The 27,350-nt window shown below is 37.2% G+C and overlaps 1 protein-coding gene across 5 annotated transcripts in view; it reads left to right on the plus strand.

Annotated features, from left to right (window-relative positions):
• The window catches only part of PLCE1 (phospholipase C epsilon 1), a 322,319-nt gene that overhangs the window by 60,991 nt on the left and 233,978 nt on the right, over positions 1-27,350 (plus strand). The window contains exon 1 of one of the 5 annotated variants that reach the window (XM_072625657.1): positions 19,729-19,881. The exons of the other annotated variants lie outside the window; for them this stretch is intronic. The gene's annotated coding sequence lies outside the window, so the exon portion shown is untranslated. Of the gene's footprint in view, positions 1-19,728; positions 19,882-27,350 lie in introns of those variants that run through there. 5 annotated transcript variants of the gene reach the window in all.

Raw genomic sequence — 27,350 nt, forward strand, 5'->3', positions numbered from 1 at the left:
CTGGAAAGCAGCATTTGAATCTCAGACCCCAAGCGCTGCCTGGGTGGATCTGGAGGTGAGGTGGGTGTGGAGAGGACACTCAGAAGTCAAGTCACTGGCTGGGAAAATGCCCAGAAAAGGGAAAAAAAATAAGACCATAGAAGGTTACTTTCTTGGTGAACAGATATCTCCTCCCATCCTTTCAGATGAGGAAGAAAAAGGCTTACCATCAGGGAAAGACACAGAAGTCAAGGCTTCTGTATCCCAAAAATCCAGAATAAATATTCAGTGGGCTCAGACCATGGAAGAGCTCAAATAGGATTTTGAAAATCAAGTTAGAGAGGTGGAGGAAAAACTGGGAAGAGAGATTGAAGAAAAGCATGAAAAGCAGGTCAACACCTTGCTAAAGGAGACCCCAAAAAAATGCTGAAGAAAATAACACCTTGAAAAATAGGCTAACTTAATTGGCAAAAGAGGTTCAAAAAGCCAGTGAGGAGAAGAATGCTTTCAAAAGCAGAATTAGCCAAATGAAAAAGGAGGTTCAAAAGCTCACTGAAGAAAATAGTTCTTTCCAAATTAGAATAGAACAGATGGAGGCTAATGACTTTATGAGAAACCAAGAAATCACAAAACAAAACCAAAAGAATGAAAAAATGGAAGAGAATGTGAAATATCTCATTGGAAAAATAACTGACCTGGAAAATAGATCCAGGACAGACAATTTAAAAATTATGGGACTACCTAAAAGCCATGATCAAAAAAAGAGCCTAGACATCATCTTTCATGAAATTATCAAGGAAAACTGCCCTGAGATTCTAGAACCAGAGGGCAAAATAAGTATTCAAGGAATCCACAGATCACCACCTGAAAGAGATCCAAAAAGAGAAACTCCTAGGAACACTGTGGCCAAATTCCAGAGTTCCCAGGTCAAGGAGAAAATATTGCAAGCAGCTAGAAAGAAACAATTCAAGTATTGTGGAAATATAATCAGGATAACACAAGATCTAGCAGCTTCTACATTAAGGGATCGAAGGGCATGGAATATCATATTCCAGAAGTCAAAGGAACTAGGACTAAAACCAAGAATCACCTACCCAGCAAAACTGAGTATAATACTTCAGGGGAAAAAATGGTCTTTCAATGAAATAGAGGACTTTCAAGCATTCTTGGTGAAAAGACCAGAGCTGAAAAGAAAATTTGACTTTCAAACACAAAAATGAAGAGAAGCATGAAAAGGTAAACAGCAAAGAGAGGTCATAAGGGACTTACTAAAGTTGAACTGTTTACATTCCCACATGGAAAGACAATATTTGTAATTCTTGAAATTTTTCAGTATCTGGGTAGTGGGTGGGATTACACACACACGCACACATGCACACACAGACAGAGAGCACAGAGGGAATTGAATAGGATGGGATCATATCTTTAAAAAATGGAATTAAGTGGTGAGAGAGAAATATATTGGGAGGAGAAAGGGAGAAATGGAATGGGGCAAATTATCTCCCATAAAAGAGGCAAACTAAAGACTTTTTAGTGGAGGGAAAAAGAGGGGAGGTGAGAGAAAAACATGAATTTTACTCTCATCACATTCGACTAAAGGAAGGAATAAAAGGCACACTCATTTTGGTATGAAAACCTATCTTACAATACAGGAAAGTGGGGAAGAAGGGGATAAGCAGGATGGGGAGGATGATGGAAGGGAGGGCAATGGGAGGAGGGAGCAATTTGAAGTCAACACTCTTGGGGAGGGACAGGATCAAAAGAGAATAGAAGCAGTAGGGGGCAGGATAGGATGGAGGGAAATACAGCCTTACACAACATGACTATTATGGAAGTAATTTGCAAAACTGCACAGATATGGCCTGTATTGAATTGCTTGCCTTCCCAAAGGGAATGGGTGGGGAGGGAGGGATAAAGAGAAGTTGAAAGTCAAAGTTTTAGGAACAACTGTCGAGTACTGTTCTTGCTACTAGAAAATAAGAAATACAGGTAATGGGGTATAGAAAGTTATCTGGCCCTACAGGATAAAAGAGAAGATAGGGACAAGGGAAGAGAGGGATGATAGAAGAGAGGGCAGATTGGTGATAGGGGCAATTAGAATGCTTGGTGTTTTAGGATGGGGGGAGGGTAGAAATGGGGAGAAAATTTGGAACCCAAAATTTTGTTAAAATGAATGTTAAAAGTTAAATAAATTTAAAAAAAATTTAAAAAATAAATGAATTCTGTACTTTGTTGAGGGTTTTTTTCTGTATCTCTTGATAATCTTTTTTTTGTGATTTCAGTTTTTTCATTTGAGTAATTATTTTGATTGTTTTCCTAACATTGAATCATCCTTGCAACCTTGGTATAAATCCAAATTGCCTATAATGAATGATTTCTTGGATAAATTGTTATAGTATGTTTGACAGGATTTTGTTTGAAACTTTTGAACTGATACTCGTTAATGCTATTGGCCTGTAGTATTCATCCATGGGTTTTAAGATAACGAGAAGGGGAGAAGGGACAGGTTATGCTGAATAATCTCAAATATCTCAGTAAAGTAAGGGGTGAAGTCTTCACCTGATAATGGTGGGGAAAAGGAGATATGGAGGCTTGAGGATAGAAGAGAAAGTTTGGAGAAGCTTTATGCAGAGTGACATGGAAAATCAATTAGGGAAAAATAAAGAATTGCCTTGATGTAGTGAGGACCTAGTTGAAGTTGAATGCTAATCATTAATTTATTTATAATGTATTTAAATTGATTACTAGATACTTTATACATTTTATAGTTATTTGGAATGGGGTCTTTTTTTTTTTTTGCCTGTTGGGTTTTTATTATGATTACGTAGAAATGCAGTTGATTTTCGAGGGTTTATTTTGAAACTGGTAACTTGGATGACATTATTTGCCTCACAGTTCTGTTACTTCCTCCCAAGAGCTTGTGACTAGGAGTGGAGGAGGCAGGTGGGTGGTAGTAATACGGGACTGGAGTTTTGTAAGGGATGATTGGTGATAGGACAAGAGTTTGTAGAATAGAGGACAGAGCAGTAATAGGTGATAACTATAGGGTCATGATTGGAAAGGAAATGGTGATGGTCTGAGAGTGTCCTAATGGGTGGAGGGATTGGAGATCTTACTAAAGGGGAAGCATGTGAGAAGAATGGCTTTAGTACAGGTCTGTACAACATAGGCCCATGGCTCCTTGCAGCCTGCCAAAGAATTTTGGGTGGCCAGCAAAAAATGTAAAGGATAGAAAAGAAAGTAAAGATGTAACGAGTACTTTGTCCACGCCCCACTTAATCCACCTTCCAATAGTCACTATTTTGCCCATCATGTAACTTGGTGGGTGGGTTGCCACTGCATACTCTCTCTGGTTTGTTACGTGACCCATGGCAACCAACCATCATTAGTCTGTCTCTAGTTTGAGAGGAGCAAGAGTCATTTTGCTGTGTTTCCAGTCGTTACTGGCATTGAAATATGGACAGAGTGAGTGCAGCCATGCACCTACACAGCTGATGCCCACTCTGCCATGAATGGCAACAATGCAAGGACTTCTTCCCCTCCCTTGCTGTGCAGCCACACTCCAAGTTACATGAATGTTTGGCACTCTCTCCAAGGTCAATATTTCTTTGTATGTGAGCAGTTGCTGTGGAGATTTTTTGGTTCTAACATTAAAGTTTTTGGGGTGACTTTGTAAAATGGGTGATAAAAAGAAACAGAAGATCAGGTCAGAACATAGAGTATTTAATCTGGAATGGACACATAGATACTTGTTACATGAGAGACAAAATATTGTTCCTCATTTACCAAGAAGTAATAGCTGTTCTGAAGGAATATAAATAATCTTTGTCACCATTTTGTATCAAAACATCCTGACTTAAAGCAAATTAGACACCAGCTTGTTCAGATCCGCTTTAGTGTGAGGCATAGTCACTGATGCAATGATAAAGAGGCTATAGTCAGATGGAGAAATGTCAGAGTTTTTAATTAGGGAGGTGAAACATTTGTAGTTAATGGTGAGATACTGTTAGTTTTTGACTATCCCTAAGCACAGGTGAAGTAGAGTGAAGGAATATCAGTCATGAGATTTAAAGAGATTGAAGGGACATCAACATAGATGTTGAAGTGTCTCCCAGCGTAAGGGCAGTAGTTGAAGTGGAAAGGAAGATGGTGAGCCAGGTGCTGAATTCCCTTGAGAAAGGAGGAGAGTTATATTGTGGTTGACATATAATAGTCACCATAATTTGCATCGGGTGAAAAATGTTGATATTGTGGACTTCAAAGGAAGATGGGATATTTATTCATAGAGGTAAAGAATGTGGTATAGAATGTGAAACTGCCAGTGGAGAAGAAGGAATATTCCTACTCTACCTTCAGAACAAGTGAGTTGAATGGTCTGGGTAAAGGTATATATAGTCAGTGGTGAATTGGAGAGTTTGGGATGTAGTGTCATCAGAGAGTGCCACATCTCAATGATGGTTAGTAGATGGAAAGAGATTTAGAAAGAGTTCCAGGACACAGGGAAGTCTGTTTACTATGGAACAGATATTCCACGGGACATAGAATGGAAGGGGTGGGCAAGGTTAGAATGGGGTTTGGATGAGTGACCAGGAAGAAGCAGGTGGAGATAGTTTGCTTTTATATGTCTGGGAGAGAAACAGGTAGAGAGAAGTTGTTAGCCCGAGGGAGAAGTAGTGGATGGTAGATGAAAAATAAAGTTCATAGCCTCTAAGAGGTATTGTTGCTTGGCAAGGGATGGAGTGTAGGGTCTTACTCTCACCTTTCTCTACGTTTACTCTCATTTGGTCCTTTGTGTGAGGAGTTAGGTGTTTTTCAGCTGGGGTCCCACCTGGCTGGCAGAAGGCGCTAGATCTGGGTTTGGTGCTCTTCTAAAGTGACTAGAGAAAGGGATGGAGAGGGGGTAGTAGTGGGTTAGAGGGGGTACTGATGCAACCTCCTACCACATCAGGAAAGGGATCCTCTGAAAACTTGTCAGGTATGCTTTAAAGCTAAGGTACCAACTCTGCAGCCCACTGGTTACATTCTTCTCACAACACTCTTGAGTACTGCTGAAACAGATTAAAATGTAATTGGGAGATATCTAACAAAATAAATTAAAATGCAATAAACATAGATAATGTTAATGGGTGATCTTTTTAGTCAATATGCAGCCAGCAGGGATCCTTCTATATGGTTTAGTGGCATCAGTTCTATTTGAGTTTGACTCTGCTGCTGTAGAAGAGAATTTTTTTTCATGAAGGGTTGAGTCAGGTGACTTCTGAGATTGTTTCCACCTTTGAGAGCCTAATTTTTTTTGCTTCATTTCATATATAATGCAAATTCACAGAAAACAAAATGGTATTTTTGTAAAAGGAGAATTATGTACAATGCATTGACTGTGAGTGACCTACATTCCTCACCTTTCTTGAAGATTATTATGTATCCTTTTTCCCACTAGTAGATGGAAAAAGAGAATTGAATTTTTGAAGCTCTTGCTCCTATACCTGCAGTACAGTTCTGAGGAAAAGAAATAATCACAGAAAAGTTTAAAGTGTATAAATTGAAGATTGTTAGCTATCAGGTAGGATGATTTCTTATCTGATTATCAGGTATTAATTATAGCCACCTAGGTGGCCATGTTGCTTAAAATAACAGCTGTATATGCATTTATGAAATTGGAACTTCATTCAGGAAAGGTTAGTTAGAAAAACCTCATAGAGTGTAAACCTTTGTGATTGAAGTTCTGCAGCTTTGTAATTCTTCTCTAAATCCCAAATGACCCAATAACAGTACAGAACATATTTTCGAATAATATTTGGTATTTGAATTATGTTATTTCAAAATTAATAAACCAGTACACTCTTCCCACCTGACTGGTAATGTTCATTATGACTGACCATAAGACTGGGCTATAGTTTTGAATGCTAATTTTTTCAAAGATAGTTACATTGATAAATAAATGATCACAAATGGATTATTCTTTTGACTGTTAGAAGACCTATAACATTTCTTATTCAAGGCTTCAGATCCAGAGAAATAAAAGATTTCATCTGATTGCCCCATTCTCAGTTTTTTTTCAATAGTTTGATAAACAAAGGCACTTGAGATTTATTTGAAATAATTATATAGAATAATTAGTTGCAAGAATTTAGTAGTGAAGTAAAACGTATTGCGATTAGGCAGTTCCAGTTCTTTTAGAACAAAAAATATTTCAAATCTACATTTCCCATGCTGACTTTACTATTGATCTTTAATCTCTCATTTTCAAACTGCCTTTCAGAAGTCTTGAACTGGATATCCAGCTGACATCTTAAACTCTATCTGTTCAAAACTGAATTATCTTGTGCCTTAAACCCATCCCCAATCCCCCGCTTCCCTATTACTATAAAGGGCAACACCACCCTCCTAGTCCCTCAGGCTGGCAACCTACATGTCATTTTTGACTCCTCACTACACTTTTCCCCCACGTCTACCCCCATCTAATCTATTTGTTATAGCTTGTTGATTTCATTTTTGCAACATCTCTCAAATAAGTCCCCTTCTCTCCACCGATACTGCTACCACATCACTCATGCCTCAACTATTACAGTAGCTGGTATGTTTATCCTCCTCAAGTCTGTCCCTACTTTTACCCATCCTCCATTCAAACCACCAAAGTGATTTTCCGCATCACTCCTCCCTACTCAGTAAACTAGTGACTCCTGCAGCTCCCAGATCAAATACAAAGCTCTCTGTTTGGCGTACTCTTTGACCCAGTGATACTGGCCTCCTTTCTGTTCCATGAATAAGATACTTCATCTGTTGTTGTTGCTGAGTTGTTTTAGTCATGTCTGACTCTTTGTGACCCTAATTGGGATTTTCTTGGCAAAAATACTGGAGTGGTTCACCATTTCCTTCTCTAGCTCATTTGACTGATGAGGAAACTAATGAGGCAAAAAGGGTTAATTAAGTACCTTGCCCAGGGTCACACAGCTAACAAATGTCTGAGACCAGATTTGAACTTGGAAAGATGAGTTGTCCTGACTCCAGACCCAGTAGTCTACCCACTGTGCTACCTAGCTGTCCCACTCCATCTCTAGACTCAGGCGTTTTCTCAGACTGACTCCCATGCCTGGAATACTCTCCCTCCTCATCACCTCCTGGCTCTTCTGGTTTCCTTTAAGTGCTCGGTAAAATTCTGTCATCTACAAGAAGACTTTCCCATCCCCTTTTAATTCTTGTGCCTTACCTCTGTTATTTCCTATTTACCTTATATGTAGCTTGTTTTTACACATTTCTTTGCTAGTTGTTTCCCTTGTTAGATTATAAGCTTTTCAATGGCAGAAACCATCTTTTTACCTCTTTTTATATCCCTAGTGCTTAGCACAATCTTGTCACGTAGTAGGTGCTTACTACATGTTTATTGATCGATTAACCAAAAACCAAAGGTAGTCCATGACTTTATAAGACAAAAAATTGATAATTTAAGTAAAAAAGTCTTTTTTTATTCTTTAAGACACAGTATGGTATAGTGGAAAGACCTTTGATTTTTGTATCAGAAGAACTGGATTTGAGTCATAACTCTGCCATTTACTGGCTCTGTGAACTTGGGAAAGTTATTCTCTGATACGGTTTCCTTGTTTATAAAATAGGATTAATAATATCAGCATTGCCTACCTCACAGACCTCTTATGAGAGTCATATAAGGTAATACTTTTTGTAACCATTAAATGGCCATTGTGATTACTTTTATCCTTCAGGCACAAAGGAAGAGTGAAATTTAAAATAAGTATCTTGGCTTGATAATCTCTTTTCTGAAAGTCTTTGCTATATGTTAGTTATGATTTACCTGTGCAGATGATAATTCTTAAACTCCTTCTGTGGTAATATAATGAGTTCCATTTTTTAAAAAAAGGGAAAAGCATGATTCAAAAAAGTTTCAAGACATTCTTTTCCTTCAAAGGGACCATAGATTTTAGAATAAATAAAAGAAAATATACATATTTTTCAAAACTTCAATGAAAAATTATTGTAACAGTTTTGAATCAATTCAGATCTTTATGAAAAGTAATTCTTTTTATCACTGAATATCACTTAGAGAAGATACCGATGTCTGTCCTTCCTGTAGCCTAGACTTGATAATGACACTTAGGAATTAAGTGATATATGTATTTCTTATGTTTTGTTCCCAGGAAGATTTGTTTTCATTATGTAGATTATAGGCATAAAGGATGAAGAGGCAATTCAGAAGATATTGACTAAAATTTCTTCCTGAGATGATATAGAATTTCAAAACTGATGTGATAAAAGGTGACCCTCCAATACAAGGCTCTTCACCAATTTTAGCTGTTCCTTGGGTAACTTTCTTCTGTGACTAGGGATTTCTTTTCTAAAGACTATGAGTAGCTTAAGCTCATAGTTCTTCCCCTTCCCTCTACATGTTTTCTTTTGCAAAATAATTTGCTTAAAATACAAACTCCATAGGAAGTTACAGATACTTACATTAATTGAGTTTATAATAGATTCCCCTATAAACCCCACTGCTCTGATTTTTGTAGATTTTCTTGTTCCTTTTCTTTTGCATTTTACTATTACTTTTTCTGTAGTCTCTCCATTCCTAAGGTCACTAGGGAAGTCTTGACCCACCCAGGTACTAAATTGCTTTCTATCTTAATTTTTTTAAATTTTGTTCTTCAAAACTTCCCAAACTATGTTTTTCCTTCTCTTATTTCTTCTCTCTCATTCCCAAACACTGAATCACTTTGAGACTTCTAAACTTAATCGGGGTCCCATCTCTTCTCAGGACAAGTACACCATAGTGACCTGAGCAATATATATGGAATGAGAGCATGTGAATTTGAATGCTAAATCTGTAATCTTGTGATTCTGAGTAATTTGTCCTATCTATTACAGTAGACAAATTACTCAGAATCATAAGATTACAGATTTAGAATTAGAGCAGTTGTTAAAAATCATACAGTCCAACCCCCTTGCTTTACATATGAGGAAACTGAGGCATAGTGGATAGAGTACTAGGTCTGGACTTAGGAAGACTTGAGTTCAAATCCAACCTCAGACATTTACTAGCTATGTGAGCCTGGGCTAGTCACCTTCTGATGGCCTCAGTTTTCTCAGCTGTAAACTGGGCATGATAATAGCACCTACCCTACAAAGTTGTTGTGTGGAATAAATGAGAACAGGATAAACGAGAACAGTGCCTGGCAATCTATATAGAAGGTGCTATATAAATGCTTGTTCTTTTCCCCTTCCCTACCCCATCATGGATTTTTAGTGACTTTTCTAGGTTCACACAGTTAGAAAGTAGCAGAGCTGAGATTTGAACTCATGTTCTCTGACTCCCAATTCAGCATTGGCTCTTGAAAAGAAAATTATAATTTGAATTCAGGATGGTCTGCATGTAAAACAGATGTGGTAATCACTTCATGAGCCTCCTTATTTGGTAAAAAGAAGTAACATTATTTGTATTACCTACCTTTCAGGATGACTTTAGAGGAAAGTAATTAGTAAATTATAAAGTCACATAAATATAAACTTTGATTAATCTCAGTAACAGTATTAATATAAGCATTAACATCCTTAAAACCTGTTGTTGTTGAATTGTTTTTTAGACATGTGCAACTCTTCATAATTGTATTTGGGGTTTTCTTGACAAAGACACTGGAATGATATGCCATTTCCTTTTCCAGCTTATTTGACAGATGAGGGAACTGAGGCAAACAGGGTTAAAGTGACTTGCTTAGGGTCAAATAGCTAGTAAGTGTCTGAGGCCAGAATTGAACTTGGGTGTTTCTGACTTTGGGCCCGGTGCTCTAGCCACCATGCCATCTAGGGCCTTCCTCCCCAAATCTAACTACATCTTGATTATTCTGGTACTAGTAAGACTAATCCCCAAATCATTTGGGGCAAGGTGTTCCTCCCAACTTGTATTCATTTTGTCTGGATGTTTTGGTCCTAAAAAGAATAGGAAATTTTACTGTGAAGATTCCAGAAGAGTACTTACCGTCTATCTGAGCAAATCTAATAGACTTTGTTTAGTTTATAGCTGCCAAGAGCAGTCTTGGAATCCTTCACCGCAAGGTGGTTCAAATAGAATATTAAAGAATCTTACAAGAATAATGTAGTTCTTGTTCCAGATGGTATCAGGATTTACTCAAATAATATAATCACATCTTTGTGAGCCTTCAGAACTGAAAGATAAAGTTCATTTGGAGAAGAAGACACTGAGATTTAAAATTTTTGTAACTAGGAATTTAGGTGGTCACAAAATATGTGAATAAAATAAAACTGGAGCATGCATAACATTTAGATTCTCAGAAATCTATCAGAATTAATTTATCAATTCTTTTTTCAGTAACTTGAAACCTAAATTTTATTTTCTATCCTAATAATTTTCATTTTTAATTTTCATCATTGGACTTGCTTGATATTTTATTGATATTTTTGATCTTTCCTTATAAACAAACTTTACTGTTTTATAAATCTTATTTCAGTCAATCAGTCAGTGAGCCTTTATTAAGTGCTTACTGTGAAACAGACACTAGGAATACAAGGACAAAAATGTTGTAGTACCTGCCTTTGAGGAGTTTCCATTCCATGGGGGATCATAGGTAAAGAGTGGGAAGAAGAAAAAATTCTGTGTGTGTGTGTGTGTGTATGTGTGGATGGATGTATGGATGTATGTATTTACAAAATGGATAAAAATAATTAGGTGGTACTGACTTCTGAGAAAATCAGAAAAGGCCTCATGTTGAAGGTAGTGCTTTAGCTGGTCTTAAAGGAAACTAGGGGGTCTTAGATGCAAAGGAAAGGAGAGAGAGCATTCTACACATAATGAAAAATCGATACAAAAACACAGAGATGGGAAATAGAGTGCTGTGTGTGACAAACAGTTTTCAGGCCAACTTGACAGAATGTGAAGAGTACAAGAAGGGAAATTCTATGAAATGACAAGATGAATTGGGAATAGATTGTGAAGATCTTTAAATGCCAGATTATTTTATATTTAATTCTGGAATTAATAGGGAGCCACTGGAGTTTATGAAGTAGGGGAGTACTTTAAGAAAATCACCTTGGCAACTATTTGAAAGATGAATTGGAATGGGGCAAGATGAGGCAAAGATGAATTAAGAGCTGTTAAGGGTAATGAAGGCTGTGAGAATGGAGATGTCTTCTGGAAGTAGACATAAAAGGATTTGGCAACTTATTATAAGAATATAAAGATGAGGAGTTAAGGATAGCATCCAGATTCTGAGCTTGAGAGCCTGGCAGTGGTGCTCATGAAAGAAATAGAGAAATTTGGAAGAGAGTTGATTTTGGGGGGAAAGACCTCTAAAGAGACAATTTTAGACATGTTGCAGTTAAGATTTGGTAATTTCCCATTGGTACCTGGTGATATGATAATGGAACTCAGGATAATGGAACTCTAGCCACTGAGGCTAGATCTGGGAGTCATCTGCTATTAATGACATTGAAAGCCTTATGAGCTGAACAGATCAGAGATTGGAGTGGGAGAAGAGAAGGAGGCCCAGATAGTTGTCTTGGTGGCGCACCCACAGTTACCAGGCATTTACAGAGAAACCAAGGTCACTGAAAAGGAGCAGTCAGACTTGGAGGAGAGCCAAGAGAAAGCATTATCAATTAAGTCCAGAGAGTGGAGAACATCCAGGAGAAGAGAATGGTCAGCTATATTAGATGCTACAGAGAGGTCAAGAGAAGTATAGAAATCATGAGCATTAAAGAAAAGAATTTTACATTTGGTCATTAAGAAATCATTGGTAACTTGAAAGAGTAGTTTCACTTGCATTGAAGTTGGAAGCCAGATTTAAAAGGGTTGAGAAATGAGGAAGAGAAGTTGAAGCAACGATTATAGGCAATTTGATCCAGGAATTTGTCTGAGAAAAGAAGAAGATAATATAGGATGCTAGGTCAAGTGAGGGTTTTTTAAGGATGGAGGTACATTTAGGTGTGTAAGGAGCAAGGAGATAGAAGTTGAAGACTAGGGAGAAAGGGGAATGATTTGTCAGTGTAATCTCTGGAAAGTATGAGAGGCGTTAGGGTCAAGGACACAAATAAAGGGGAGGAGCAGTTGTTACAGGCTGAGGTAAAGTAAAAGAGAAGGAAAGATTATGTCAGAGGATTGAGAGGAGAAGAAAGAGACCATAATGAACGATCTCATTTTTTCAGTAAAATTCGAAGCAAGGTTCTCTGTTCAGGGAGGGAATGGGGTTATGAAAAAGGAACCAGGTGGAGAGAAGAGGAAGCTGTAAACAAACTTTCTGGAGAATGGATTTAGGGAGTCTGCAGGGAATGCGTTGCTGCAGTGAGGGTTGGATAATATCATTCCCAGGCCTGTGTATTTTGCCCTAGTCTTTCTCCTGAGCTAGTCCCACCATTGCCTTTTGGATGTCTCAGAAGCAGCATGTCCAGAAGAGAAGTCATTATTTTTCTGCACAAACCCATCTCTCCTCTGAACTTTCATCTTTCTTTTGAGGGCACTGTCATCTTTTCAGTTATCCAAATTCACAATCTTGGTGTGATTTTCAACTTTTCTTTTTCACTTCACATATACAATCTGTTGCCAAGTCCTGTTGTTCCTACATTCACATATCCCACGTATGTTCCTTTTCCTTTACAGTTATCCCTTCCACATCACATGAGTTAGGGGTGTGGTGCTTACTCGGTCTGGAAAATTCATGTAAAATTTCTTAGCCTGCCCTTTATGCCAGAGAAGAAGTCTGAATTATTTTCTTTTCTTTTATGGGATGTTTACAGTACCTTACTGTAAAATTTGGGTTAAGTATTTGGTCATAGATTCTGTATCATCTGCTGGCCTTTATGTGTCATCTGCAGCTTTTGCAAAACTCCCCCCAAATTCTCATTTAGTTTCTTATGCCAACCTTACAATGTATCAAAATTGCAATGGGGAAAGTCACAATGTGGAAGGGATTTTCTGATCTCCCAACTGCCAGTGTTTCTCTCTCTCTTTTTAAAGTCAATTCACAATGAGTATGTATTAAGTTTTAAATTCCTCACTGGTAGCCCTATAATGAAGATATTAAGAGAAGTCAGGAATATTGAAGGAGGTAGCAGATACATCCCTAAACTTTTCAACAGTCATTAACAAAAAGTAACCTTTTTTTCTACAAAATGTCCTTCCACGTGCTTATATAAACATGGCTTCTTTAGTAATACTCACAGATTATATGGAGGATTCATATTGTTTATTCAATAATTAGCTTCTTCAAATGGAAACCATAAAGAAAAAGAAATACAACGGTTATATGCATGAGTATCTTATGGCTACAAAGTAATGTTCGCAGCAGAAAAAAGTAATCATACTTTTTGTTGTAAAGGGTAAGAAGGAGGAACGCAACAACAAGCATTTGTAAATGATTCATTACTTACTATTGCTGGTATAAAAAAAAAAAGATTTGGTTGATCCAGATATCCTGACAGAAAATCAAACATGTAATTCAAACACAATTTCAGTCACTCATGGGTACCAACAACTTTAATGAAGGCAGAATATTGTACTGCAAACAAAAGATTAGCCAGAAGGGCCTATATTTTCTTTCTCTTTTTATTTAAGTTTATTTATTTTTAGTTTTCAGCATTTATTTTCACAAGATTTTGAGTTCCAAATTTTCTCCCCATCTTTTCCCTCCCCCCCAACCCTGAGATGGCATGCATTCTGATTACCCCTTTCCCCAGTCTTCCCTCCCATTTGTCATGCTGCCCACTCTTATCCCCTTCTCCTTTACTTTCTTGAAGGGCACGATAGATTTCTATACCCCATTGCCTATGTATCTTATTTCCCAGTTGCATATAAAGATAATTTTTTAATAGTTGTTTTTAAAACTTTGAGTTCCAAATTCTCCCCTTTTTTCCCTTCCCACCCACCCCCATTGAGAAGGGAAGCAATTCAATATAGGGTATACATGTACAGTTATGCAAAATACTTCCATAATAGTCATGTTGTGAAAGACTAACTATATTTCCCTCCCTTGTGTCCTGCCCCCCAATTATTCTATTTTCTCCTTTGACTCTGTCCCTTTTCTAAAGTGTTTGCTTCTGACTACCTCCTCCCCCCAATCTATCCTCCCTTCTATAATCCCACACACACACTCTTATCCCCTTCCCCTCTCCTTTCCTGTAGGGTATAATCCCCAATTGAGTATGTATATTTTTTCCCTCCTTAAGCCACATCCAATGAGAATAAAGTTCACTCATTCCTTCTTACCTTCCCCTTTTCCCCTCCATTGTGAAACCTTTTTTTTGTCTTTTATGTGAGATAATTTTTCCCATTTTCTTTCTCCCTTTCTCCTTTTCCTAATATATTCTCTCATCCTTTAATATTATTTTTTAGATATCATCCCTTCATATTCAACTTACCCTGTACCCTCTATCTATCTATCTATCTATCTATCTATCTATCTATCTATCTATCTATCTATCTATCTCTTCTCCAACTACCCTAATAAAAAGGTCTCATGAGTTACAAATATCATCTTTCCATGTAAGAATGTAAACAGTTCAACTTTAATAAGTCTGTTATGATTTCTCTTTCCTGTTTACCTTTTCATGCTTCTCTTGATTCTTGTATTTGAAAGATATATTTTCTATTCAGCTCTAGTCTTTTCATCAAGAATGCTTGAAAACCCTCAATTTCATTGAATGTCCATTTTTTCCCCTGAAGGATGATTATACTCAGTTTTGCTGGGTAGGTGATTCTTGATTTTAATCTAGCTCCTTTGACCTCCAGAATATCATTCCAAGCCCTCTGATCCCTTAATGTAGAAGCTGCTAGATCTTGTTTTAATCTTGATTGTATTTTCACAATACTCAAATTGTTTCTTTCTGGCTGCTTGCAGTATTTTCTCCTTGATCTAGTAACTCTGGAATTTGGCTACAATATTCCTAGGAGTTTTCATTTTAGCATCTCTTTTTCTAGGGGTGATCAGTGGATTCTTTCAATTTCTATTTTACCCTATGGTTCTAGAATATCAGGGCAGTTTTGCTTGATAATTTCTTGAAAGATGATGTCTATACTCTTTTTTTGATCATAACTTTCAGGTAGTCCAATAGTTTTTTTAAATTATCAGTCTTGGATCTGTTTTCCAGGTCAGTGGTTTTTCCAGTGAGATATTTCACATTGTTTTCTATTTTTTCATTCTTTTGGTTCTGTTTTATAATTTCTTGATTTCTCATAAAATCATTAGCTTCCATTTGCTCCATTCTAATTTTGAAGGAATTTTTTTCTTCAGTGATCTTTTGGACCTCCCTTTCCATTTGGCCAATTCTGCTTTTTAAGGCATTCTTCTCCTCATTGGCTTTTTGGACTTCTTTTGCCATTTGGATTAGTTGTATTTAAGGTGTTATTTTCTTCATTATTTTTGGGGTCTCCTTTAGCAAGCTATTGACTCAGTTTTCATGATTTTCTTACATCTCTATTTCTCTCCCCAATTTTTCCTCTACTTTTCTTACTTGATTTTTCAGAATCCTTTTTGAACTCCTCCATGGTGTTTTGGAGACTTTTGATAGGAGCTTTGACTCTGCTGTCCTCCTCTGATTGTATGCCCTCATCTTCCTTGTCACCAAAATAATATTCTATAGTTTGAGTTCTTTTACAATGTTTACTCATCCTCTGAGCCAGACACTTGACTTTCTAACTCTTTATCTAGGTAGGACTCTGCTTCCAGTGGGAGTGGGTGTACTGTCTCAGGCTTTAGGAATTTCATATTAGCTGCTCAATCTCCCACCATCTGTGGGCCCAGAGCTCTGGAAGCAGCCTCTGCCCCTCCACTACTATCCCCACCACTCACCGCCACCATCACCACCATGCTGCCACTGGCCTGGGGTTGGAGCCGGACCTGGCAAGACTGCATACTTCTCTTTTACTCAGGTCCCACAGAGTTTTCCCACTGACCTTTCTGGTGTTTTTAGGTTGAGAAGTCTGGAAGCTGCCACAGCTGCCAATGATTCAGTCGCCTGAGACCTGTTCAAGGCTGTCTGCCCCAGTGAGGCCCACGCAGGATTGTTCTCTGCTCCCTGGCCAGTGCAAAAGACCTTTCCTGTCACCTTTCTAGGTTGTCTTGGGCTGGGGATTTGTTTCATTCTGTCATTTTGTGTGTTCTGTAGCTCTAAAATTTGTTTAGAGTCATTTTTACAGATATTTGGAAGGGCTTTAGGGGGAGAGCTCGGGGAAGTCATTGCTTTTACTCTGCCATCTTGGCTCTGCCTCCTAGTGCTTTTCTCTGAGATATATTCTATCTACTCTGTGTATGGTTATTTTTATGTGTTGTTTTGCCTGTTACAATTTACAATTTAAGTTGCATAAGGGCAGGGGCTGTTTTTGCCTTTCTTTGTGTCCCTAACACATAGCCTAGTGACATAGCTAAAATGATTAATATTGCTTGTTGATTGCCTACCTGATTTATAGTGGACCCAGAAGATTTGGTTGTACTGACTTCCAGCTTTCATCAGCAGAACTTGAGTGAGTATGAGTGGAGAAGGTAGATGGTGCTGGGATTTGGCAAGGCATGACTATTGATGGGGTTAGGTAGCAAGTTTGTAAGAGGAAAGTACATATTCAATATCTCTCACTTGTCTGTTTTGTTGTCTTCATCCAAGTAGTGCTGAGAAATTTCAGTATTTGCACTTCCTCAAAGTAGCCACAGATTCCTGTGGAAGTACCCAGCCTTATAAGGCTTAACATAAATCATTTTTATTTATTTAGAAAATAGCACAAGAAAGACTTGCCTCTGATCCCATAGAAACTGCAAAGACCCACTGCCCACTCTTTTCTTCCCCTATAGGCTCTCCATTGCCTGATATAGTCTCTGTGAGGGACAGTTCTGCTGTGGTTGGGATCTTACTTAAGAAGGGAGGAAGGACTGGATTTATTCCTTCATGTTGATGCTCTTTCTCCCTTCCCCGCCCCCCCCCCCCCCCAGGTCAGTTGATCAGTATCACTGTGGTTTTCATCAGGAACTCACCTCTGGTGATATCTCTTTGTTATACCTCCCCCTGTCGTTGTTCTTTGCTTCCAAACAGATTTCTCTGATTGTTGTCCTTTACTGTCACTGTTATCCTCACTTTCACTTTTCTCCAGCAGATGGTGCTCACTTTTTTCTTTCCAGGAGTCCTGCTCTTTAAAAGTGGGTTTCAGAGAGAATGATCAAATGATAATCCCTGTATTCCTTCAGGCCAGATAGCCTCTGGATTTTTTAAGCCTTTTTTTTTCTCCCCACCCAAGTGGGGAAGAAAGAATCTCTTCTGGTGACTGAGGGGATGGCTTCTTTTTTTTCCAGTCTGGGTGGCTTCATGATGTAGCTGATCAGTCACCTTTCTCCTTTCCCCAGTTCTGAAGGGGTGTATCTCCCAGTAGCTTCAATAACTTGGGGTTCAGAAGGGACAGTTCTGCTTTCTGATAGTCTTTATATATTTTTGTTCTCTTTCTCTAGGACAGTTGAACCAGTTTATTAAATTACCCTAGGCTGCCTCAGAACAGAATTCCAGAAGAGAGGGGTGAAGTTCCCATCACAACAGTTGGAAAGAGGCAACCTTACCCAAAGAATAAAGCTTTCTATTCTCAATACCCTATATAGTATGCCATAGAATATGATGGCTACAAAGAACCTTACAAATTAATCCTCTAATAACAGTCTTTCTGATTTTATGGATGGGGAAACTAAGGCTCAGAGAGATTGCTATAACATTTACTAAATAACAGTGACCTGGTGGTTACTGAACATATAACTACTGAAGATATAATTCTTTCACACACTGAAGGTGCTCTCTTTTCATGGAGGTCAGAAATTTTAACATTTTAAAATAGGTCCTAGAAATAGGATCTCATGAAGGGTTTGGAATTTAGACTCCTAAAGTTTCTTACCTGATTGGTCTGTGTGATGATTTGTAAGTTTTATATCCTAAATCTATTGTGAGATCCACTTGAGAATATATTCATAATCTTAATATCTGTGGGCATTTCCTGTATGAGTATAACTATAAAGTAGTAAGATTGATGGATATTTGAGAAATGTTAACTGATAGATCAAAATGACAGCTGTTCTTTAAAATATCTACTTTGGGAAGCTATATGATGTTTCTGATATTAGCAATTTTTTTCTAAAACTCTTCTTTTGAATTTGCTTTCAAAATCTATACAAGCCTCACAAGAATATCAGTTCCATTATTTTACATAGTTGTACCTCATTTCTGATCAAATAAAGAATCATCCAGATTGATAACTTATGTTTTTTAACAAGCACAACCCTAAATTATTTTCTGTTTTAGCCAAAATTGAATTCATTCTCAAAGGTCTAACATTTGCTATCCTTGAAAATATTTAAAAGAGTATATGAACTTTGAAGTCAGTTCCAAAAGAGGTGTTCAGAAACTCTTTGGAGCAATTCTAGAATTGGTAGAATTAAACATATAACACTGAAAAGTGATTGTGAAGGGCAGAGTATTCGTTTGAATATATACATTCTGATGGTTTTTTAAAAAATGTCATACCTTCATATTATATTTGATTTCCCCTCTTACTGTTAGAAGCCTAACTAGACTCCAAAGATCTGCAACTTAGAACATAAGTGGCATCCTCATAGGGCAGAGAGATCCAGCTGTTGAGCATTTCTGTTCACAAAAAAAAGTATGAAATACCCTCCCATAATGTCAGAGGTTTTGGTGCATGCTTGTTTGTGTGTTGTTGGGACAGTTAGTAAACTCTGCCTACATATTAGGAGAAATACCTACTGACACTCTGAACTGCAGATCAAATGAATGGCATGAATGACAAGAATCCTGAGGCTGGCAGGGATCTTTTGATGTTATTTACATTTTTTCAGCTTCTTGGTTAACAGATACCTAAAATATGCCGAGAGGATTTGGTCTATCCCAGGGGTCTTCAACCATTGATGTTGAAACCTTATCTGATAGGTCTCTAAGCTATTTGGCCTGCTACTACACACTACAGATTTGTACTCATAGCATATCCTGTACCATGGTGACCGTATAATACTCTGGAGACAACACATAGCCCACTGGGAACAGGTTAGGGAAACCTGATGTATTTTGTGTGTAAAGAGATACAGGAAAGGAGATTAGCCAACTATTGTTTTTGAGAATTTAGAGGTTTCGTGTGACTTTCCCTTTTTTCCCCTTTAAGGCCTTGTACTCAGAAGATTCTGTTGTGGGACTTCCAAGAAGAGAATTATAGCAATCTAATGTAGAGGTACTTCTTGTAGCAGATTAATAGAATGCAAACATTTTGCTTTTTTTTATTTTGAGTGAGATTAATGATCACTATAATTATTGACCAGCCCTGGATCTTTGCTTATTTCACCTCCTGTTTCATCCTGTGGTTTCCATTGGCTACTCTTTGCTTGGATTAGAATAAGAAAGGCCAGAATTGTTGTGTTAGAAATTTCAAAAGAAAGAATTAAAGTCTAAAGATAATTTTAATTCAAGAAAGTTTTATTATGTAATAAGCGATTATTGAAATTCCATAAGTCTGAGATATTCTCTATTTTTTAATGCTGTAGTATTTTGTTTGTACTCTTGTAAACAATCATCATGTACAATCTGGCACTTTTCACCAAAAGTTTAGACTTCTATCTTCTTTAGTATTGTATTTTTTCCAGTGAATAGTTTTGGAAAGAAGAAGAAAGGGACTTTATAGAGATGGAGGAGGTAAGGCAGCGCCATGTGAAATTCTGCAAAGAGATTAAGATTTGGCACCGATCTTCTCTCTGCAGCCTTTTAAGCAGAGCTGCTGGTGAGGAAGGCAGACTGTCATGCTGTAGGGCTGAATAATCTTAGCTTGCTTTAGGTGTTTTACTTTTTTTTCCCCTCTATACTTTACCTAATCTTCCATTGTTAAGCTGTGGATGTGGATGCTGTGAACTTGAAGTAGACAAGGTATGTAAGAGTTTGTACTGTTATCAAAGAGCAAAAAGATTTACTGTATGTGTTATTGGAGAAGCTTTCTCTTCTAAGCACTACAGTGCAATGTTAAACCAAAATATACTACCTTTGAGACATTTTAAAAGACAATCAGAGGAGTTTTTCCTTTGTAAAAGAGTCTGGGGGTTTTGTTTGTTGGTTGGTTTTTGTTCTTTTAGTCGAAGCTATATAATTCTATTGATTTTAAAAGATTTTTTTTCTTAAAGTAACAACTTTAAGTAGCCTTACTGTGTTTTCATTAAATGTTGGAAAAGACAGTGATGATATTAGATTTTACTTTAATTCATTAAACAATTATCTACTTTATGCTATAGTATATTATAAATTCAGTGAAAAATCGTTATTTTTAAATCTTCACAACATTAGTACAACAATGCAGCAGTTTGAATGTAGTATCATTTCTCTTTTATTTTGCATTCTCTCATTACTTTTAGAAAAAAACACTTTAAAGGTAATTTAATAGGAATACTTTTGGAAATGAAGAAAATGTTCTATTTTGTAGTTGCATGAAAATGAATTGAGTAGTATTCCTAATTGACATGAAATCTGTCAGTTTGTCAGTCATTACGAATATAGCCTGCATCATTTCTTCCATATTCTATGTAGTAAACTATACACTTTTTACTTACAAATATTAAGATTATTTTAGATCTGATTGCATTAATGTAAGGATTATTATAAGAATGATCTTCTGCTTACCACTAACTGTCTTACAAATTATTTTCTTTTATTTTTAAACTAGAGTTAAAAATAACTCAGAATAAAAGTTGAAAACTGTTTTGTTTCTCTGTATTTGGCTAAGTTCATACCAAAGTACTGTGTTTAAAGAATTTAAACTATGAAGACTACTCTTAAAATGGCTCAGACAATTCTTTCTTCCTATAAATTCTTATGGCCCTCTTGCCTTTCAAAGGCACACAATATTTTATGTCTATTCGGCTTAAAAATTTAAAGTACCAGTTTCCATTTCACCCATGTTAGATGACTAGCAAATGTAATTAAAATATGAAAACCTGAAAAGTTGTTGAAGAAAGTTCATTTTTCCTCTCCCTCTCCCCCTGAATAAAATGAAGTTGGCAAAAGAAACAAGTGAGGAAAAAAATCAGAAATACTTTTGACTGGTATTTTGAGCTATAGGTCTTACGCCAATGTATTCCTTGGGATTCCTAGGTAATTATGACACAGGGACACAAGCCCTGGTAAGAGCTCGCCCAGATTTTTCACATCATCAAAAGGGTCCACATTGGGATTAAGCCATGACCTTTTGTTGCTCCTTTAAATGAGAGGAAGTCTGTTAATTCAGTTCTTAACTATTTTCAGTTTTAATGAATTTTAATGGTTCAGGTTAGTGTTTGGCTTCCTTTTCTCTTGCGCTCTCCCTTATTTGAAGTAATTTATAGAAAGAGGTCTGTAATAAGCACTCCTATCCCATGTTTTGCTTTATTTTAGTGTAAAAATTATATTAAAGAGATTTAAAGTACTATTTCAAGTCCTAGATAGCTTTACTTAAGAGATGTTTGATTTTCAGGTTGTTTTGACAATTTTAAATTGCCTGAGAATTGTTGTAATATTGGAGGAAGAGGTACTGACAGTAATGATGAAAAGACTCTAGCTTGTGTCAGTTCTGTTGGCAGGGATGGGATGAGGGTGGGGAGCCCGGTAGAGGAGAGTGATGATAGAGGCCAGTGTTTTAGATGCTCCATTGGGTGAGAAAGGAAATCTCTCACTGCTCATTAAAACAGCTTAATTTTTTTTAAACCAAATCATGGAATTTAGGGATGAAAGGATCTTCAAAATTATCTAGTCTAACTTCTTACATTATGAAAGAGGAAAGCATATTCCAGGGAGAGCCTGCCCAGTCACCCAGCTGAATAAGAAGCTAGGATTCGAATAGTCTTCTTATTCCTAAACCTTGCATCTTTTTGATTTCCACCTTAAAAATTAGCTAAACAAAAAGAAAGCACCGGTCTTTGTCGTAAAAAATCCAGGTTTGGGTCATAGTTCTGACAGCTGCTAGTTATGTGACCCTAAACAAATCATGGGACATCTCAGCCAGTCTCCTCCTCTGTCAAGTGAGAATAATGATAATAAGTACATTATTTACCTCATGGTGTTGTAAGAAAAGTGTTTTTTAAACCATTAAAATGCTCCATACATGTTATTTTTCTGTCAAATTTCAATATAGCAGTTACTATTGCTCAGACATGTTAGGAAACATTCATGGTTTAGTGTCGAGGCTTTTGGAGTAGGAGGTACAGTATGAAGTAGCTAAAGTGGCTTCTCCTTGCTGTTGATGTGTATGCTGTGGTGGCCCAGGGACCATTCATGATTGCAGTTGTCTCAACAGTGAGAATAATACATTTTCGTGGCTTTTTATAGCTATTACAGAGGGCAGTACTGGAGGAAAAAAATATTAGTGGCAACCCTGACCATTACGTACCATATCCATTTTGAATGTTTTTTATTGGGGGGGAAGGGAAACAAGAGAAAGAGAGGAGTAAGGGATAAGTACAGAATTATGGGAGACCTAGAAGGGAAGGAGTTGAATTTGGCTTTCTATCAGTATTTGTCTCTAATTAGAGTGTGCAGTTTCTTGGAATATCATGGCATAGCTCTGCACTTAATCCAGCTGCATTTCTTATCTTTATTCTCTTTAGTGCCATTTATACCCCTACTATAAGGACATTATAGGAGTGTTAAGGGCTGTAAGGATTGTTGTTAGGGTACAAGTATGATGGTTTCATTCACTGTCTTTGTCGCAGAAAACAATTTGGTGTGATTTTACAAATCTCCTCCATCTTCTTCTGTATGTAGTTTTCCTTCTATTTTCATTCTTGAATGCCCTTAGGATAATTTTGCATAGGTGGATATCTTGCCAGTCTTCTTTTAAAATAGGTTTATACTGCTCTGTTGTCAGTACGGTACTATTTATTATTATCCATCATCCTTTTTTGTTGAGTGTAAGTCAGATGTTTGTTGTCTAACGTTTTGGTCTCCTTGTTGGAGCAATTAATTTACATTGGTTACATCTAGATACTTTAACTATTGTATTTGGGCATGAGGGGATCTGTGCTGGAGGCCACTCAGTTGTGGAGATATTAGGAGACTAATGGTATAGCGTGTCTGAATGAGGGTGGAATGTGAAGGGCGTTAAAGGAATCTTAGGCCTTTATTATTACCAAAAAAGGCATTTGCCAGCCTATAAGCTTGCTCTCCATTTATGTGAAGTCTTTATGAGAGTTAACAAATTGTGAACATTTGTGATAGGGATATTGGTATGGAACAAGCAAGTTTTTTCAGGCAGTGCTTAGCAATGGATTGTGTCTTTGCCACTTCACAGTTAAATCAGGGATATGGAAGGTGTGGGATCCTATTATGCTTATTATTTGTTGATTGAGGATGGGCATTTGATTCAGTTGAACAGAGCACCCCCGTATAGGCTCTTTTATTGCAGTTTATCTCTTTCCATTTACCAAACTTTGGTTTCCAAAGCTATCCAAAAAATTGTTGAGTGTGTGTGTGTGTGTGTGTGTGTGTGTGTGTGTGTGTGTGTGTATAGAGTTTATATGTCTATACAAGAGGTAATAGTGGTATTATGAGTTAAAGGGTATGCATAATAACACCACTATTTGTTTCTTTCAGTCCTGGACTTAATTTCTGTATTGCATGATTTTAAAACATTAAAACAAAACTAAATACATTTTTGAGAAAATTTTAAAATAATTTTGGGAAACTCCTAGTGATCATTGGGCCTATTTTGAGTGGTGCCAAACCAAAGTTGAGAACCATAGGTTTAGCCCATAGAATCATATAGGAGGCAGGGCTGAAAGGGATGGCATAATCCATCTGGTCCAACCCCTCTGTTTTGTAGAGGATAATTCCTAGGAGGCAACATACTCACACAGCTAGTTAATAGTAGAGGAAGGACTCAAACCCAAGTCTTTTGACTTGGAGTCTCAGATTCTTTTCCCTTCACTTGCTGGGTAGATTACACATATAGTCAAAAATTACATGCTTATTTTTTTTTCCCATTATATTTTCTGAACTAGAATTGGAATTGAAAGAATAACAGTGGTGACAAAAGGAGACTCAGCTTATTTAAGATTAATTTCATACTTTCAGTATTGTAGGACTCCACAGATGACCATTTAAATTTAACCTGGATATACATCAGATAATAGTCATGAAGTCCAAAGGAATACGGTAATTAAGCAGATAGATAATAGAGTGTTTGATCATATTTGTATGTGTGTTCTTATGTATGGTAAAAAGTTGGATTTTTCTGGGGAGTACTGTGTTTAAATTGTGGGGTTTGGGGAGAGGAGAGGGCATAGTTTGGAGTTTGGTATAAGCTTGTTCTAGGATAGGAGTTCAAAACCTTTTTTGTCATTAACTTTTTAGCCATCTGGCAAAGCCAAATCTGATAGTATTTTATTGCCTATATTCATAATTGAAGGAAAATGATACATTTTGGGTTAGAGGCTGCTCAAATAAAGGTATAATTTTTTCCCATCCAAATTCATAAACTCCCTGAAATCTATCCATAGTTAGGAAACTGATTTTGAAAAAAATAACAAAAGCTGTGTTAAGAACTATTGGTCCAGGAGCTGGATAGGTTCAGCTGCCTAAGCATGTCTTTTAGGTTGCTGGAAGGGACATGATACAGCTAGTCTAGAACCATGTGCATTCTAAGGAGCAAGGACGCTTTGGGAGTTGCAGAGAAGTGAAACAGGAGAGTTTAAGTAGCAGTTTGCAGAGGAAGTTGTTGAAAGGTCAGGTAGAATAAAGAAAAACTGTTGTATAACCAGTTGTAAATAGAAATTGTTTCAGGTAGAAATTGGGCTAGGCGGGAATTACCCAGTTTTTACCTTATGGTATAATATGTATATGTATTATATGATAAACATACTCGTATCCATACATATACATATTGTTTCTATAATATGTGTTCTTTGAAGGCAAGAACAGTAGAATAGGAAGGGTTAAGTTCACTGGTAAAGTTTGAGGGTCAGTATAAAACAGCTCATTTTCAGCAAACAATCCCCTAGCTTGGTAGAGACCAAAAGTTTCAGACAATCATATAAACAGATCTGTTGGGGGGAACAAGTTGCCAGCTCTTGTTACTGTCCCCTTGTATCATGCTTCTCCAAGAGAATAGATTAAGTTAGAGAAATAAAAAGCAATCTTTGATAGCCTTTCAACCTATAGGGTTCAAAGATAATGGACTTCATAGGACATTTAAATAATATTTAGTTAACGTATAGGAGGGCCCCTAGGAAGATTTTGAAGGCCACATTTAGGTTGTTAAAACAAGAAACTGAAGTCTAGGTTGTTTGGAGGGATGGCTAATTGTGAGATAGTATTCATTTTATAAGCAAGGTTTTAGATTTAAGTATTTTTAAATACCTATACAAATTTTCAGGGGGACAATGAAAGGTTTTAATTTTTCATAAATTGAGGAACATTTTGTAAGAGGTTGTATCAGTAAGCACCCCAACATACACAGGGGAGCCTACTACAACAGGCTCTTAGATCTGCATTCATAAAAGGAAAACAACTTTCAAGGTGTTGACAATCACTTTAATCAAGCACAGGTAAAAGAGAAAATCAGAATTTCAGAGAAATCAAAATAAATCAACCGACCATGCTTCCAAACTGTCTGACCATCCATACAGTTACCAGAGAGGGAAGCACCAACTTCTGGGTTTTAGCTGGGGGGGAGGGGAGTGGGCCTTAAGGGCTTCCCAGAGTCTCTCTGGACAAACACTTCCAAAGTAAGCCCCAAAGTAAAATCTCTCCCCCAGAGTATTTATATACTTTTTAGAGCCAGAGGGCATAACCCTCTGACCCAGTGCCTCAATAGAAAAAAACAAAAAGGTACTTGGGACCCTCCTACAAAACAGTTCCCCTAATCAAGCTGCCCACTTTGGGCAAGCCCATCAGTGGGTGGGAAAGATCCTCCTTAATCACATTATTCAATCAGAGGTACTTTTAGTAAAACAAAAACAGCAAAAGATGCTAATTTGATTACCATTACAGAGGTGGAATCTATGGTGGAGGGATATTCTCTGCTTGAGCCAAAATAGTATTAGACTGCTGGTGGTAAAAATTTTAAAGCAGCAGAGCAGTTTTTAAACTAAAAATTAAGAGGACAAAGAACGTATGTAGAATTGATGAGATTATAGAATGACGAGGGGAACACTTCATGGAATATTTTAAGAAGAGCGACGATAACACTCAAAAACCAGAAAACTAATATGTCTAAAAAATGACAAAAGCTGAACCAGAATATATGAATATTCCTAATCAAATTGTAAAGACCTAAAATGTAATATAGATGAGTCAGAATGCTTGTAGATGTTGTATTTTGAATCTCTAACAACTGTTGAAAAGAGGAAAATACCATAATGTATGGTTGTATGGATAGAGTGCTAGATTTGGAGTCAGGAAGACTTAAGTTCAGATTCAGCACTTAATAGGTTTATGATCCTGAACAAGTCATTTAGCCTCTGTCTCAGTGTCCTTATTTGTAAAATTGAGGTGATAATACCCATCTTCCAGGGTGTTGTGTGGCTAAAATGAGATAATTTCAGGATTTTGCAGACCATAGTGTGCTATACAAATTTTAAGATTGCTATGATATATTTATTAAGCTGTTGTTTGCCTTTGTCTTCAAAGAGAACCAGGGACATCATGGGTGATGGCTTGACTTGTATGTGAAATTAGACTTAAGTGAGGCAGAAAGTCATCAACCTGATTCTCTTTTCCTGAGTTGTTGGAGTCCATTGGCAGGACAAAAGTCAAGATGATTGGAGAGCCTGGGGTTGCAGTGGATGATCTTGGTGTCTTTGAAACCCGACCAAGCTCTAAGCACTCCAGAGTGCCTACTTCATCTGCCTTCATGGCTCTTGGAAGAAATTGTTCTCATCTACCCATTCTTCCAGGGAAAGTCTTCATGTGGTTGGGTGGACATCCCCCTGAATCACTGCTAGGTTTGAGGCCTGTTGGTTACCCTCAACCTGGTTTAGCCCATATGATGAGATGGTTTTACTGGGTATAGTCACTGAGCATGCTGCAGCTTTTATTTTTTTAATTTATTCATTTTAAACTTAAATACAAAATAAAAGAAGAAAAAAGAACATTTCCATGTACATAGCAGAATATGAGAGAGGATTCAGTATAAAACAGTAAAGCATATTACAACTTCTTGGAGCCACCGATAACAGTGGGATGAATCAGGTGGACACCAAAAGTGGATGAGCAGCCCTGAAAAGGGCTCACTCAGCAAGCCCTCACACCAGAGGTGCTAGCCTTCCTGAAAAGAAACTGAACAGTTCTTACCCTCAAAAGGCTTTTATTCATAGACCTTGACTCAGTGCAGATCCCCTCCTTCAGAAATGTTACCTTAGAAGCTTGGTAGGTTG

This window comes from Notamacropus eugenii, chromosome 1 (genome assembly GCF_028372415.1).
Source record: "Notamacropus eugenii isolate mMacEug1 chromosome 1, mMacEug1.pri_v2, whole genome shotgun sequence".
NCBI classification, from domain to species: Eukaryota; Metazoa; Chordata; class Mammalia; order Diprotodontia; family Macropodidae; genus Notamacropus; species Notamacropus eugenii.